Raw genomic sequence first — 17,102 nt, 5'->3', positions numbered from 1 at the left:
ATTTTAATTTTCTTCATTGCTTCCACAACTTCCATCCTACTGATTTCTTCCTCTCGTCTCACATGCCTCCATCTCTCAGCCATTTCCCAGCCACTTACACTCGCATTACTTTCATTTTCCATATCCAACAATTCTTTAAAGTGTTCTCTCCATCTGCTCACTTTTTCTCCCTTCACTACTAGTAATCGACCATTTTTATCTTTCACCCTCCCAACTAACGTCTTTGGCACTCTAACTCTCTTTACCTCTTTCCAGAACATTTTCTTACAATCCCTCTACTTTACACTCAAATTCATTCCAAATTCCTCATCCACTCTCTTCTTACCCTGTCTTACTAAACTTTTCACCTCTCTCTTCCTCTCTTTATATAACTCTTCCGTCTCTCTACTTCTTCCACGTCCGTGTTTCTCGTCCACTCAGTATATGCTTGTGCCGCAGCCTCTTTCACCTCTTCATTCCATCATGCTGTTACCTGCACCCCCTTTTGTCTTCTCTTCAACCCACACACCACCTCACATGCTGCACACACACCACCTTCTAGGTATGCTGCAAATAATTTTGGCAAAATTGTATCTCCCTGGTTCACGCCATTCTCTATTTTTTCCCTAGTCTTTATGTAATTAAACTGTAGCAGTTCCCTCTTTATGTATGTTTTCGAGCTGTTTTACGATGTTCTCACTTACTCCATGTTCTCGCAATGAATTTATAATTGCTAAGTGCTCCACTGAGTCAAAAACCTTTTGGTAATCAAAGAAACCTAAGCACAGTGGTGTATTATATTCTGTAGTTTTCTTAATTAGCTGATTCATTGTGTGTGGATGATCAGTAGTCGAATACCCGCTTCGGAATCCTGTCTGTTCACGAGGTTGATTTTCTTCCAGATTTGTTGTTATTCTATTCGTAGGGATTTTAGCGTAGAATTTGTAAATGACTGAACAGCCAAACTGGTTCTCATACGTGAGTATGTGTCCCTGACTAATTTTGATAGCACTGATTTCAAATCTGATATTCATTTTGCGCTATCAGACCAGATTTCTTGAACATCAGACTGAAAACACATTCAGTGTGGCATAACTCGTCTCAACCTTGTAACATATATTGAGGCACACACAGATAATATTGTGATGATTTATGTTACAAAAATATGGAAATCCAATGCAATTTTATTAGCAAGCGATGAAGTTCTAAAAATTCTTTGATCTGCACTTTGCTTTTCCGCTTGTTCAGGTGACTCTGTAATGAAGTCGATTTCATTCTTTGTTTCTCCATTTGAACTTCCCCAGGTTCATTTTTTCCCTGTTCTATTGTAGACGAATGCGTTCATTATTCTCGTGTTATACATGTCAGCAAAATTTACCACCATTACATCTCTATCATGCCTCCTCACTCTTACTCAGAATTTTCCCGTATATGCTTCTCTATTTCTCGATTTGCCAATTTTTACATTGTAGTCTCCCATGAGTATAGTGTCTCTCATCTTTGCTTTTTCCGTAATCTGTGAAATTTCGTCACAGAATGTTTCTGTTACTTCATATGAACTTTGAGAATTGAGTGCATATACTATATTACTTTCACGCTATATCATTTGCATAGTCTAATTACAATCCATGTTATTCTGTCAGATTACTGCTGAATTTAACAATGTTCTCTGCAAGATTTCTCTTAATTAGAAATCCTACACCACTAACTTTTTTCTTTCTTTTTTTTTCATTCTTCTCTAGTAGAACAAATGGGAACTGTATCGTAGCCGTCGCCGAGGTGATTCCAAAATTGTTCGATTGTAGGGTTGTAAGAGGAGTGCATATTCAAGTTGGTCTTGTCGTGGATGGCAGGAGAAAGATAAAGATAAGTCTGGGGTTGGATTGCAGTTTATTCTCAAGAGGATGTTATCTTAAGAGCAGTACTAAGATGAGAGTGGTTTATGCTAGCTAACTCCATGCTCTCTACTCATGCCTTTTCCACCGTGCCTCTTCTATCTCCTGTTGCGTTGTAACTCCTCCTGCCTTCTCTCTCCAATTTCCCCTGTATATGACTGGTTGGGCCAGGTGCGTGTGCACGTGTGTGTGAGGAACTTTCCACACTTTTGGAGTTTTCCATCTGGTGCTACACTGTGCTGTATGCGAAATTCTTTAGCTAGAATCTGCACTGCTGTTTCCTCCAGCTCTCTCGAGCTTAGGCTCGACTTTCTTCAAACTTCTATATTATATATTAACAGCATATATGTCACAAGCTATTATTTAGTGTGTTATGATACTTTAGTGTCCTGACATCGCTCGGTCATGCCAAGCTGTTGTACCTACGACAGCATTAAGTAACAAATTATATATTCTGTCATAACCAATTAATACAGGGTATTTATCACAATATAATATAGACACAATAATACTGTAGAACCGTAACATATAGTATGGAGTAAATTCAGGGCCGATAGACATAGGGTCTGCCAGCCAGCCGTTCCCGCTCCTGGCATGACTTCACCCGCGCCCCTCTCACCAACCGCGCACCATCATCCCCACTCATCACAGCTGCATTTGTCTTAATGTATGTTATCCTAGACAAGCATACCTTCCCAAACTTCTCTTATTATAACAGAGGATAATAGTAGAGACGTGGATGGATATTTGTATATTAAACTACGGCTTAATTTATATATTTATATACAGTACATAATACATACAGTGTTTTGTTGGCTATATATAATAGCCGTCTGTGATTTTCATCTGCTTTATAGAAGTGATTGAAATGAAAAATGTAGCTATTAAACTCATCTCTTGGCAGTTAATGGACAGTATAATTACTGCGTAAGTATTACCTCCAAAAAATACATGACTATGAGAAAAAAAAAAAAATCACGCATGTTTTTTACTATTTCCACCATTTCACGAAGCTAGATTACATTCATTCGCTCCTCAGTGGGGCGACAAAGGATTAGATGATGGATGGATAGCTGGAGATTACATTCATTGTATTATTTTGTTATTTTCATCATTTTTCTTGTCATATTTCTGCAAGATTTTCCTTTCTTCTTTTCTATGTCTATGACTTTGTTGAGGTATCTGATTCTGAAGTACACAGAGATTTGGGAAAAGAAAATACCACATCGTTAGGTAGAGAGGTGGCCTGCAGTCCTTACGGACCCAGGTTCGAATCCCGGCTGGGGCAGGGAACAGTTTAAGGATTTGAATTTCATTAAATCAGGCTTTACTGATCTACCAGAAGACCCGCCGACATGTCGTAAAAATACCCCCGCTAATACCAATACACCAGTCCTGTATGAGACAGCCCTAGCATGTATTCAATATGGACGGTGGGTGTTAGCGCCGAAGTGGTGACATGTAGAGGTGTATGATATGTAGGAGGACTGCTGGGCCTTGATAGCAGGCTGTGAAGCCTATGCCCAGAGTCGGACACATAAAAAAAAAAAAAAAAAAAAAAACTCCCATACGTTCAATTGCAGAAGCAAGTGAACTGAAGCAATATCTGCCTTCAAGATGGCTTTCGCAATGAACTGCCTTGAACTTTTCTCTCATTCTCACCAACCGAGAAAAAAAAAAAAATTCTGAAGGGAGATACAGCTGACCTCTGTCAATCATTTCAGTCCATGATTTGGTTATAGGTACCGCGTCGCAGTTGCTTGCCCTATATCCCCAAATATGGATATTTTCCTATAAATTTCTTTAAACTATAACCACCTATGTAGCGAGGAGCTTCTTCTATTATTGCATCTACTGATTCCACGGCAGAATGTTGAGGTTCGTCAGTCTCATAAGGCATATAGTTGTCTTCATCTTCCAACTCAAAATCCAAGCCCTCAAATAACATACTACTGTAGTTATGCACAGCTCCTTGGCAAGAGCACTTTCATCAAATTCGTGTTGTTGTTTTTCTACAGATTTAGCCTCAGTATAACTTGACATGCAATCATAGTTTTCATCTATGCGTTCTGTGGCAGTTTTATCGTTAATAAGTGAAACCTCTTTTCCCAGCAAGAATTTCTTAAGCCTGAACTAAAAGGTTACTGCATTAGGGTGATCATATAGTCCACTCATCCGCCTGATGCATCAAAAAAAAATATACTCCAGACAGTCTTGATTTAAACGTCTTGTTAATAGGAATTTTATGTCATGCAAATTATGCAGCATTTCATACAATCTTGGGAGGGAATAACTGGATAACAAAATTCCTTTTTTCCTTTCAGTTGTTTTCTGTGTGGATTTAGGTATACTGTTTTCATAGTACTTAATTTCATCTCGTAGCATTAAATTTTCTTCTTCCACGCTCTTTACTTTTTGTTGCAGATCCTGTTCATTTTCTGGTGGTATCAGGTTTTCTTTCTCCATGGCTTTATTTGCAATATCTTCATGATCTCCATCGATGTCACGCAACATTTCATGCACAGTTCTTTTCATCCCACGCTTTTCACTCCTCTCCAATCTCTTATTGGATGTTATACTTGAACTTGTAACTGAAACTGAACCAGACATCTTTCAGACACAAGAAAATGCATTCTTCCGCTAACAGCATTAAGCTAGTACTCATACAAGCACACTAACAGCACAGAGCTAGTACCTATTAAACACACTAACAACACTAAGCTAATACCCATACAAACAATCTAACAGCACTAAGCTAGTACCCATACAAACACACTAACAACACAGAGCTAGTACCCATACAAACACACTAACAGCACTAAGCTAATACCCATACAGACACACTAACAGCACCCATACAAACACACTTATAGCACTAAGCGAGAAGCAGATCGATATAAACACACTGACAGCACTTTAAACTTACCATGGGGATGGAACAGTGAAGGAACTGCATCATATTTCAAAGTTCATTGAGTTCTTGAAGTTGCAGTACCAAGCAGACGTGATTTTATGTCATTCTTTAAGTCATTTTCAGCAAAATGAATGAAGCAAATCACTGCATTGTCAGGGTTTATCTTACTGCACGGCGACAGGCATTTATCCATAACTACCTTTGTTTTTCATTTTCCTGGAAGCGGTAATAGCGAATGTTTGATTCATATGTACACCCAAACACAGAACAGTTGTTGGGCATTGTGATGGATCAGAGTTCAGTCAAAGCACACCACAGTGTCTCTACCCAGTGTCACCTACATACTGACTGGAAGTAGAGAGAACAATGTACAAGTCACTGAGCCCAGGTGCGTCCCCAGGGTGCGCCGAGGGGTTCAGGTGACGTGACCCCACCTACTCCCATGGTGCTGTTTCCTCCAGCTCTCTCGAGCTTAGGCACGACTTTCTTCAAACCTCTATATTACATATTAACAGCATATATGTCATTAGTTATTATGTAGTGTGTTATTACAGTGTCCTGACATCGCTCGGTCATGCAAAGCTGTTGTACCGATGACAGCATGAAGTACCAAATTACATATTCTGTCATAACCTATTAATAAAGGGTATTTGTCACAACAGTATCACAATATAGTATAGACACAATAGTACTGTATGGAGTAAATACATGGCAGTAACAATTAAACATAGAACATTGCATTCTAGTGATATAATGTATATATGCGTTTATCTATCTATCTATATACCTAGGCTGCTTTCCTCAAGGAAAGGGAGGTAGCCGAGACAGGACCACACACTCCCAATTTACTCATCCACTCAAACACATTCATTCGCCTCTTAGCCCCAAAGGGGAGAAGGGACAAATCCTCACCGCACCACACCGCACGAGGGTCAACTGTGCAGTGCAATCAGCAACATCCACAGCAGGGCCCGACAACAGAACTAGTTAACCCCTGCCACATTATAATGGACCCATTCCCTTACCTGCACCTGACCTGATCAGCTGATCAGACCAAATGAGGGAGAATATCCCCTCAGGGCTGCCTCATCATTTATTCAATCACAATTTCTCTCCATTCATTTCTGTCACGAACAGCCACTCTTCCTTGCTCAACAGACATCCCTCTCGCATCCAACGCTCTCTTCACACAGTCCATCCATCCTATTCGTGGTCTTTTTCTCAGCCTTATACCTCTCACGTCAGGTCTAGTTACCTTTTTCACCAATCGCTCATTATCCGTTCTCTCCATATAACCAAACTATCGCAACACCTGCTGCTCAGCTCGATCAGCCATCTCTCAAACAACTCCAGTTCTCCTTCACACTTCATCATTTCTCACTCAATCCATACGCGTCACTCCACACATACTCCTCAAACACCTCATCTCCATTACATTCAAAGTTTTCCTCTCTGCTACACCTATATTCCATGTTTCAGTTCCATATAACACAGTCGGTACCACAACACCTTCATACCTTCTCTTTACATCCTTTCTAAGCAAACGACATCTAAACACTTTTTTCATACCTCCCAGCACCTTTCCTACTTCATTCATTCTAAACTTCACTTCTGCATCTATTCTTCCATCCACAGCAACATGTGACCCTAAATACTTATATATATATATATATATATATATATATATATATATATATATATATATATATATATATATATATATATATATATATATATATATATATATATATATATATATATATATATAGCTGGTGAAGGTTTATATCCAAGGGTGGGTCATCATCATCATCATCAGCAGCAGCAGCAGCAGCCGTTGCGGTCCACTGCAGGACCGGCCTATCCCTACCGAAGCAGGGACGATACAGCCAATGTATCTCTACCCAGTAGCTTAGGCTGTCTGGTAGAGACTGCATGTAGGGTGAGAAGTGCTTGTAAATGTAATTGTAGTGTTGTAGTGGCTTTGGATGTGTGTGTAGTCTGTGAACCAAGTGTAATCGGCCTGCCTTAAGCCGATTGGGTGCAAGCATACTAGTATGCGACACTGGTTCAACCACAGCACCCCTTATGTCCGCCAAAGTATCAAGTGGCTCAGTGAACGATTCCCAAAGTTTTTACAACTCTGACGGGAGGCGAACCCTCGTCCACCAGTGTTGAAACGCACACTCTACCACTGTACACACAGAGGCTCTCTCTCTCTCTCTCTCTCTCTCTCTCTCTCTCTGTATATATATATATATATATATATATATATATATATATATATATATATATAGATAGATAGATAGATATAAACAGGGACATAATCCCACTGCTACATGGTGCGTCCCCCGGTAAGGGATGGGTGGAACGCCTTGCGGATATACTAGGTACAGTCTTTGATGGAGCACACCATGGAAACCCCTACAGATATATAGGGCTCAATGGAATGTACTGAATATGGTGGAAGTGTAAACATTCAAGTGAGACCCCCTGGGTGAGATGTGTATAGTATGTACATTAAATATTGAAAATTATATATGCAAAGAAATACAAATGGAGAAAAATTATGGGGTAACATATTATATAATATTAATCTAACTATGCATAAATTATAAACTAATATACATGTATCCATTTGATATAACAATATCTCTATATATATATATATATATATATATATATATATATATATATATATATATATATATATGTATATATATATATATATATATATATATATATATATATATATTGTTACGGAACAGAGAAAGATAATGTACACTTTAAGTGAGAATACGAAGAGTCACTACTGTCCCGTAAAGTTCCAGGTTCAAAACAAAAGAGTTAGGTAAAATTACAAGTTAAAGTTTAATGCTTAAATTAACAATAAAACATTCAGGACTCATAAGGATAATGTAATGGCAAATAAACAGGTTAAATATATGGTTAACTGCAATAGCCTCTATTAACACGAAATTAGCAAGAATAAATTTATCTAAGTCAGCCCTGATAAAATGAGATACCAGATAATACTCAGTGAATGCCAGATAAATAATTACAGATACAAACTATTATCAAAAATGACTGACATAAAAAACCCCACACGAATTACAAAAACTTCACTAGGCCTACAAATTAAACTTATGCTATACAGTACAAGAAAAAATGCAACAACAGTTATACTCAAATTACACACAGCTGCTAGATGGTTGGAGATTTCTTGAGCACTCACAATAATAATATCTGTACAGGGGAGGACAGAGATGTGAACAAAATGAGGAGCAGATCTAAGTGGCAATGATGCAGAGACTGAGCTCATTATATAGGGGCCAGCAGATACAACTTGTAAGAAGGACGCGCAAATGAAGCGATGGGGACAAACGGTCGACAATCCCGCACTGAATAACAGAAAGGACGACTCACTCTACTATAACGGTAGAAGGGGGGGACTGAGGCAGAACACGCTCGTGATCAAACATGCAGCAACTGTGCGTTAAAATTACACAAAGGATGATGAAATCATAGGCTATGTAACACCTCCCCACAAAGAAAAAGAAATTTACAAAGGAAATTTCTTATTACTCTAAAACAATCTGTCTAAAGTCTAGATAAGCAATCTGCAATAACATTTTCTTTCCCCTTGACATGTTGTATGTCTAATGAATACTCCTGAAGAAGTAGACTCCATCTTGTCAATCTCTGATTTTTATCTTTAAACTTACTAAGGAATTTCAGTGGGTTATGATCGGTATAAATGACTATGGGGTCAAAAACCAGAACACAAATAAAATGAAAAATGCTGTAAACCCAAAATCAAGGCCAAAAGCTCTTTCTCAATAGTTGAGTAGTTCTTTTGAGGTGGAGTGAACTTCTTACTGTAATAAGATACAGGATGTTCAATACCCTGATCATCCTCTTGCAGCAAAACACAACGAATGGAAGACCTTTATCCCAGTCTTTCTGATGTTCCAAACAGTATTTCTTGAGCATCGATTTGAGTGTTTGATGATATCTCTCCAACGCTCCTTGGGTCTGGGGATGGTAAGCTGAAGACGTGATCTGGGTGATGCCCAACTCTTTCAGAGACTGTTTGAAAACGTTTGACATGAAATTACTTCCCCGGTCTGACTGTACCTCCTTGGGCAGACCAAACTTTGTGAAGAACCCTAGCATTTCCTTAACTACGTTCTTTGCTGAGATATTTCTAAGTGGAATGGCTTCAGGATAACGAGTAGCCATATCAATCAGGGTCAACACATAAGAAAATCCTGAAGAAGTCTTAGGAAGAGGGCCCACAATATCCACCAACACACGGGTGAAAGGCGCCTCAAAAGGAGGAATGGGAACTAGAGGTGCAACCTTTTCAGTCTGATTACACTTTCCCACAACTTGACAGGTGTGACAAGACTTACAATACCAGGAAACATCCCTGAAGATACCTGGCCAGTAGAAGTGTTTCAAAATGCGTGCCACAGTCTTCCTCACTCCAAGGTGTCCTGCCAAACTGGAATCATGAGCCACTCGAATGATATCCTGCCTACAAACACGAGGGATGACAACTTGATGTACAACCTCCCATTCACAGTCGGCTGATGCTGTTGGGGGTCTCCACTTCCTCATAAGTACTCCTGACTTTACATAATAACAAGTAGAAGCACCGGCTGACTCTTCTTCACTGTAAGCAGAGTTAGCTAGACCTTTCAACTCAGGGTCAGCAACCTGCAACTCAACCAACTCTTGACGAGACAAATTATCAACACTACGGGGTACTGCCTCATCTGGTGAGTGGTCCAAATTAGCAAGAAAAGTGTCAGCTAGGATAACATCATCATCATCATTATCCTCTAAATCACCAGTAACTTTAGACTTAGCCCTAGTGACAGCACATGCAGGGAACACATCAGGGACATCACAATCCCGGGACACAGCCACTGGCTCACTAGACAACTGAGGAGCTGGACACACTTGACTTCCACCAATATCATTTCCAAGTAAGAAAGTTACACCTGACATTGGGAGTGTCTCAACCAACCCAACCATAACAGAACCATTAACAAAACCAGACTCTAAATTCACTCTGCACAGAGGAACAGAGAAGTAATTATTCCCTACACCTTGTAAGATTACAGTTTCATCAGAGGAATTAAAATTAGAGCCTAGAACACTGGTCAGCATAAGGGATTGGCAAGCACCTGTATCACGATATATTTGAACTGATTTCCTGTCATTACTGTCCAGAGGACTGACAAAACCATCAGACAGGAAATTAGCACATGAACTCTTGAGAGTGTCACCCACGTTACTGCTCAAAAGAGGAGCTCCATCATGAGAATTTAAGTTACCCCTCAAAGCAGGTTCAGTTAACTCAGTTAAAGAATTCTGGGAACTCTCAAGAGTGGACACTAGACCAATTGACTGAATATTTAAAGACTCCTTTTTGTTCACATCACGCTGTCTCCTGAAACATCTCTCCGTAGTATGACCAAGCTTACTACAATAAGTACATTTACTTTTCTGAAATCTAGAGGTGAAGCTGGTATTTACTTCCTGAGAAACATCATCTTTATTCTCTTTCCTGTTACCTGTACTCTGAGTAGAGGCAACGTACTCTCAGCTTTCCCTTTTTCTCTAGAATATCTCTTGTGAGTGAGAACATACTCATCAGCTAAAACTGCAGCATCAGACAAATTATCTATTCTTTTCTCATCAAGATATAGGCTTACATCTTTACTAATACACCTTTCGAAATCCTCCAGCAAAATCATCTGCTTAAATTTACCAAAATCAGAATCCACATTCTTAGAATTTAACCACTGCTCCAACGAATCTTCTTTGATTTTTGCATACTCAACATGGGATTGCTTATCTTGCTTGTAAGTTGTCCTAAATTTTACTCTATAAGCTTCAGGAACAAGCTCATAGGCCTTAAGAATCAAGCTCTTAACTACATCATAATTATCAGACTGATCCTGAGGCAAAGATGCATAAGTTACTTGAGCTTTACCGGTGAGAACAGTTTGAAGGAGTACTGGCCAATACTCCTTAGGCCAATTAAAACCTGTAGCTACCCTCTCAAACAACTGAAAATACTTTGTTAAATCAGATTCATTAAAAGGAGGGACAAGTTTAACATTTTTAGCCACATCAAAATCATCAGAGCTAGATGATCCAGTTCCACCTTGTTTCATGCGATACTCATGGTCTGCCTGAATCCTAGCAATTTCAACTTGTGCCTCAGCCTCCCTAGTACGAGACTCCTGCAGGGCTAGCTGTAACTTAGCTAATTCAATCTGCGTTTGCTCATTTGGAGGAGTTACATTAAACAAGCTTTCATTAATCATGTCAACAATCTGATCTTTAGAATGATGAGAGCGAACAACAATTCCCAATTGTTGAGCAACAAGCTTAAGTTCATTCTTTGTTCTGTTTTCTATATCACACACTGTTTGCACATTTGACAAAAAATCTTTGGCTTCATCAAGTGTAGAAATAGTAGCCATCATGAATATATCAGTCACAAAATATCAAACAATATCCTTATCATAATATCCTGAATATCCTGATATGAGGTCGCCAAATTTATGTTACGGAACAGAGAAAGATAATGTACACTTTAAGTGAGAATACGAAGAGTCACTACTGTCCCGTAAAGTTCCAGGTTCAAAACAAAAGAGTTAGGTAAAATTACAAGTTAAAGTTTAATGCTTAAATTAACAACAAAACATTCAGGACTCATAAGGATAATGTAATGGCAAATAAACAGGTTAAATATATGGTTAACTGCAATAGCCTCTATTAACACGAAATTAGCAAGAATAAATTTATCTAAGTCAGCCCTGATAAAACGAGATACCAGATAATACTCAGTGAATGCCAGATAAATAATTACAGATACAAACTATTATCAAAAATGACTGACATAAAGAACCCCACACGAATTACAAAAACTTCACTAGGCCTACAAATTAAACTTATGCTATACAGTACAAGAAAAAATGCAACAACAGTTATACTCAAATTACACACAGCTGCTAGATGGTTGGAGATTTCTTGAGCACTCACAATAATAATATCTGTACAGGGGAGGACAGAGATGTGAACAAAATGAGGAGCAGATCTAAGTGGCAATGATGCAGAGACTGAGCTCATTATATAGGGGCCAGCAGAGCCTGATACAACTTGTAAGAAGGACGCGCAAATGAAGCGATGGGGACAAACGGTCGACAATCCCGCACTGAATAACAGAAAGGACGACTCACTCTACTATAACGGTAGAAGGGGGGGACTGAGGCAGAACACGCTCGTGATCAAACATGCAGCAACTGTGCGTTAAAATTACACAAAGGATGATGAAATCATAGGCTATGTAACAATATATATATATATATATATATATATATATATATATATATATTGTTAAGGAGCAGGATTTGCCAGTTAGGAGCTCGAGACGCTTCTTGGCATTTCGTGTACGCTAGTTCCACTATTTGTGCGAGTCAGAGTTGCCAGTTTGCCTGCTGTTTTTGATCGTACTGTAGTTATTTCGTAAGTTATGCGTTAATTTTTATGCTCTTTTTCTGAATAATGTTTCATTTACCTGATTGTTTGTTAAACTATGTAACTGAAATTAAGTTTGTATGGTAAATAATTTATAGTATTATGTACTGTAAGAAAATTTGCATGTTTTGGTTCTCCTAATTGGTCACTGAAATAGCAGCCGTGACAACAGAGGGCATCACGACACCCCCAGGAGGCGACAATGGAGGGATAGGTAGGGCACGCACGACATTCGTGCGATATGGGCCTATGTCTCACACAGCCTCGCGCCCCTATTCCATGGAGTGCACCCGGTACAAACACCTCAGTCCGGGTGCATTACCTTCCAACCAATCCAACCCTCGCCAGGATGGGGGTGGAACTAATAAACGAGCTCCAGACAGCATCCCAGCAATGGCCTGTAGCCATGCACAAGCAACGGCCTGTAGCCGTGCACAAGCAGCGGCCTATAGCCGTGCATAAGCAATGGCCTGTAGCTGTGCACAAGCAGCGGCCCATAGCCATGCACAAGCGACAGCCTGTAGCCGCGCGCAAGCAGTGGCCTGTAGTCGTGCCTTAGCAACAGCCGGTAGCCGTGCGCCAGCAGCGGCCTGCAACAGTGCAATTGTGACCGCCAATAGCCACGCATCTAAGAGTCGGCCTATAGTCATTCACAGTGCTGTCCACTCCCCCTGCAGAACCCATGATAGCCGATTGCCGCACGTGGGGAGAGAAAGGCATGCCCTCTCTCCTTCTGCAGTTGCCTCAAGGGGCATGACACCGGTGATGGCCCGCAGCCGCACCAGTAGACAGGGGACGGGCCATGGCCACCTCTCGCCTACACGTCGCCCCTCATGCGGGACATCAGTGAAGGCCTGTAGCCATGCCCGCAGTCATCCTTCATCTGTGGTCCCGTATGGGAGTTGCACCTTGGTAATGGCCAGTTGATGTACCTACAGGAAAGGGACGGCCGGTAGCCGCCCTCCTCCCATTGCCCAAGGGACCTTGGCGACGACCGGTAGCCGTGCCAGGGAGGGACACCCCAAAAGTCTCTTGCCCCCTGTGACTCCATGACCAGAGGGAGAACCCCTGCTTGAGCCACCCTATCAGTGGTAAGGCAGGCCCCTCCCCTATCTCTCCAGCCCGAGGCAGCCTCCAGGAGGAGGAACTCCCATTCACGGACTGCTGGGGAGGACCTGTATTGGCCTCAGGGCTGTACTCCATCCAGCCAGCACCAGTGGGCAACCAGCAACTGTCAGACTCTTGTCACCAGCAATGCCACAGCAGTACCAAGACGGTGAAGCAGCTGGAGCAATACCACAGCAGACGGGCTCTCCACGCCGCCCCTAGTATCCCGGGGTGCGACCTCTCCAGTCCTGAGAAGGAGCGACGCCCTCTCCGCACCAGGTGCCTGCAGGAGTACCTACAAGAGCTTTTCTGCCACAGTTCTGAGGGCCGAACCCCTATACCCAGCCCCTCTAGTGCAGGGCCCTTCACTACACCCGATCGAAACCCACTCCAGAGGACGATGCCCCTACGAGTAGTCCCGTGTCCCCTAGACGAGAAGGCATCTGATGGGACTCAGCCAACCCTGTGCTGACACCTGCGAGCTGCCGAGCGGCAACTCCCTTGCCCCACACCCCTGCCGTGACTGAGACTTCCATGCCCGTGAGGTGAAAGTGAAAGTGACAATGGAAGCATAGTGACAGAGGTTAACTATTCCAACTCCACCAAGTGTAAGTCGAGACAGTAATAATACGCTGCTATTCTGCTCCACTTAGTGAATATGGGACATGTGTACAAGCATTACAGCCCAATAATGAAATGTACTCCCAACTTCACTTAAGTGCAGTGTCTGTCTGCATATTCTCAAGACGGCTGGTATCCTGCGTGATACGTACAATATCTTGGCCAGTCTGAGCTTTGCCTTTGTATAGAGTCTTGTGGAACATCTAGCTGCCCGGTATTAAGAATATGGTAATATACATGTAAGATTGTTGCCCTGTGTTTATATGCCCTGTTCCTCTCACACTGTCTCTTGACTCTGGTCTAGAAAGGCAACCCAGTCATCCTCTAGGTCTTGCTAGGACGAGAAGCCAGCCTAAAAACACCTAACATAACAGTAACTTGTTGTTGCTAGGGGCAGGTACAAGACCAGCATGTTCTAGAATGTTGGAGAAGTTAGGAAGGTTATATAAGGAGGGGTAAGAGACTAGAAGAAGTTCAGTCAGTTTTTGGTTCAGTTTGAGTGTAGTGCAGTGTCGGTGAAGATTGTATATTTTCAGTACTAGTGAAAACAGTGAAGTGTTGTCAAGCATTAAGTGTAATATCAGTGAAGTGTTGACAAGCATTAAGTGTAATAACAGTGAAGTGTTGCCAATCATTAAGTGTATTAACAGTGAAGTGTTGTCAAGCATTAAGTGTAATAACAGTGAAGTGTTGACAAGCATTAAGTGTAATAACAGTGAAGTGTTGACAAGCATTAAGTGTAATAACAGTGAAGTGTTGACAAGCATTAAGTGTGACAGCAGTTAGTAAAGTTTGTAATACTCCAGTGCTTGTGAGAACAGTAAAGTGAAGTTGGAAAGCATTAAGTGGAAGTATCTGGAAAATAAAGACAGTGAATTTTAAGATGCCAGCGTTTATTTTCGCCTTGGCTGATCTTGTGTGCTGTACACCGAAAGGCTGACCATAAGAAGAACAACTCACTGGGCAACGTCCTTCCTATACTGAACTACTGCTGTTGGAGCCTGTGGCAGTGTGGGACGGGGATATAACACTTGTGTCAGGAGTGTGGATAATTTAAGGGCTGCAGTGAGTCTAATCTTCGACATGGAGCAAGAAGGGGTCCATTAAGAGGCCAAGCTAGGCAGGAGAGGCATCAATAGGTCCAATTATGAAGCTATTACAAGCACAAAGGGAACAACGAGAGGCCCAAAGTGAAGAACAGAAAGAGTTTAGGAACGAAATCAAAGAACAATTGCAGGCACAGAATGAAGAACAGAAAGAACGTTATGAACAGCTTCAAGAGGCATTACAGGAACAACAGAGGGAATTACAGCTGAGAATGCAAGGACAGCTACATGCTTTCATGGGGAAAATGGAGGACGAACAGCAACAGTTTAAGGAGGAAGTAGATGCCAAGCTAGAGCAGCAGAAGTATGAGGTAAGCAATAATGTGGTGGTGTGTAAACAACATGTAGACTACCAGTTGAAGTCAGTTTGTGAGGAAAGTGTGACAGAGCGCAAACAGCATGTAGATGACAAGATGAAGACAGTTAGTGAAGGAACTGTGATGGAGAACAGACAGCATGTAACCAGTTGAAGAATGTTGTTGACCATGTGCAGATAATTAGTGAGAAAATTGAGGCTGTAGAGAAATTTTGCACTGCTGAGCCTCAGATTAGTGTACAGGAAGCATACGAAAGGAAAGGACAGTGTATGGTGAATCCTGACGGATCCCAGGCATTTAACCCGCGCCATCCCGAGGACGAATTTCCACGTCCTCACGTTTTGTCACAGCTAATCCCGAGGACGTACTTCAACGTCCTGCAATTGCAAGGTTCATAATTTCCACAATTTTCAATTTTCGCGAGTCATTTTTGGTACGTATACACGGGACACCTTCCTCAACAAGATGCCAGGCAGAGACAATGCCTTACCCAGCATGACCTCCTCCCCCCCTGCATGCCCTTTTCTCAGCAATTCACCTGTTATCAGTGACCTGGCCAGTATAGCCATGTCATGCCACAGTACGAAATTCAGGGCCAGAGTGATTCCCCAATCAATGACAATGTGGAGGACAAACTTTACATAGCATTAGAGGAAGAAACAGTTAGAAATGATGATCAGGTAATGTGGCAAAAAAAGGTCAGGTATTAGTGAGTGAAACAATGCTTATAATGCCTATATTACTGCTTGAAAACCAATATACTCTTGTACTACATATAAATTCGTAACAGTAAATAAATAAATACCGTTTATGAGTGGTGTGAAATAGTTATCCTCCCATAGAACTCGTTTTCTTTGGTGCCAGCCTGATAGAAAACCCAGTAAGGTAAGGAGGCTCTCCTACCTGTAATGAGTATTTTAAACCTCAGGTGAGCGATTTCTCTATGAATTTTCGATGTTTCTCACCAAAAGCGAAAGTTTTAGCAAAAAAAAAAAAGGTCGAAAAATGGTCGGGATTGGGGGGTACCAGTGGTCAAAAAGTGGTTGGGACGGGGCGGGTTAAAGGTAGCATTACAGGGCTGGACAATCAGAATGCAGATGTTTAAAGTCCTGGCCTTAATTATGATGCCCGTTTTTAGGCCCCAAACCAGTGAAGTGCATGGCTATAATGGGGGTCCAATTAAAAAGAAACTTCAGGAATTTGATGGTAGAGTATCTTGGGAAGCTTACCGTGCACAGTTCTAGTTACTTGCGGATCAGATTGGTTGGGATGATAGGGAGAGGGCAGTGCAGCTTGCTACTTGCCTTAAGGGTGCTGCAGTGGAAATTCTGAGCCAGATGTTAGTGATGGAGAGGAACAGTTATCATTCCCTAGTAGATGTGCTGGAGCGCAGATATGGAACCATTTATCAGACTGAGGTTTACAAAGCAAGATTCCAGAGCTGTGTACAGCTCAAGGAGAATCCCTACAGCAACTTGCTCAAGACCTGGAGAGTATGGCATACAAGGTGTACCCTGGAGCAGCATCTAAACTTTTGGCTATTCTACTGAGGGACCAGTTCATCGATGCTCTTGACAGTGCAGAGTTGAAAGTGCAAGTGAAGCAG

This window comes from Coenobita brevimanus, chromosome 106 (genome assembly GCF_032717465.1).
Source record: "Coenobita brevimanus isolate Jiangsu-jjx chromosome 106, ASM3271746v2, whole genome shotgun sequence".
In the NCBI taxonomy this organism is placed as follows: domain Eukaryota; kingdom Metazoa; phylum Arthropoda; class Malacostraca; order Decapoda; family Coenobitidae; genus Coenobita; species Coenobita brevimanus.
Note: the sequence above shows the minus strand (reverse complement) of the source record.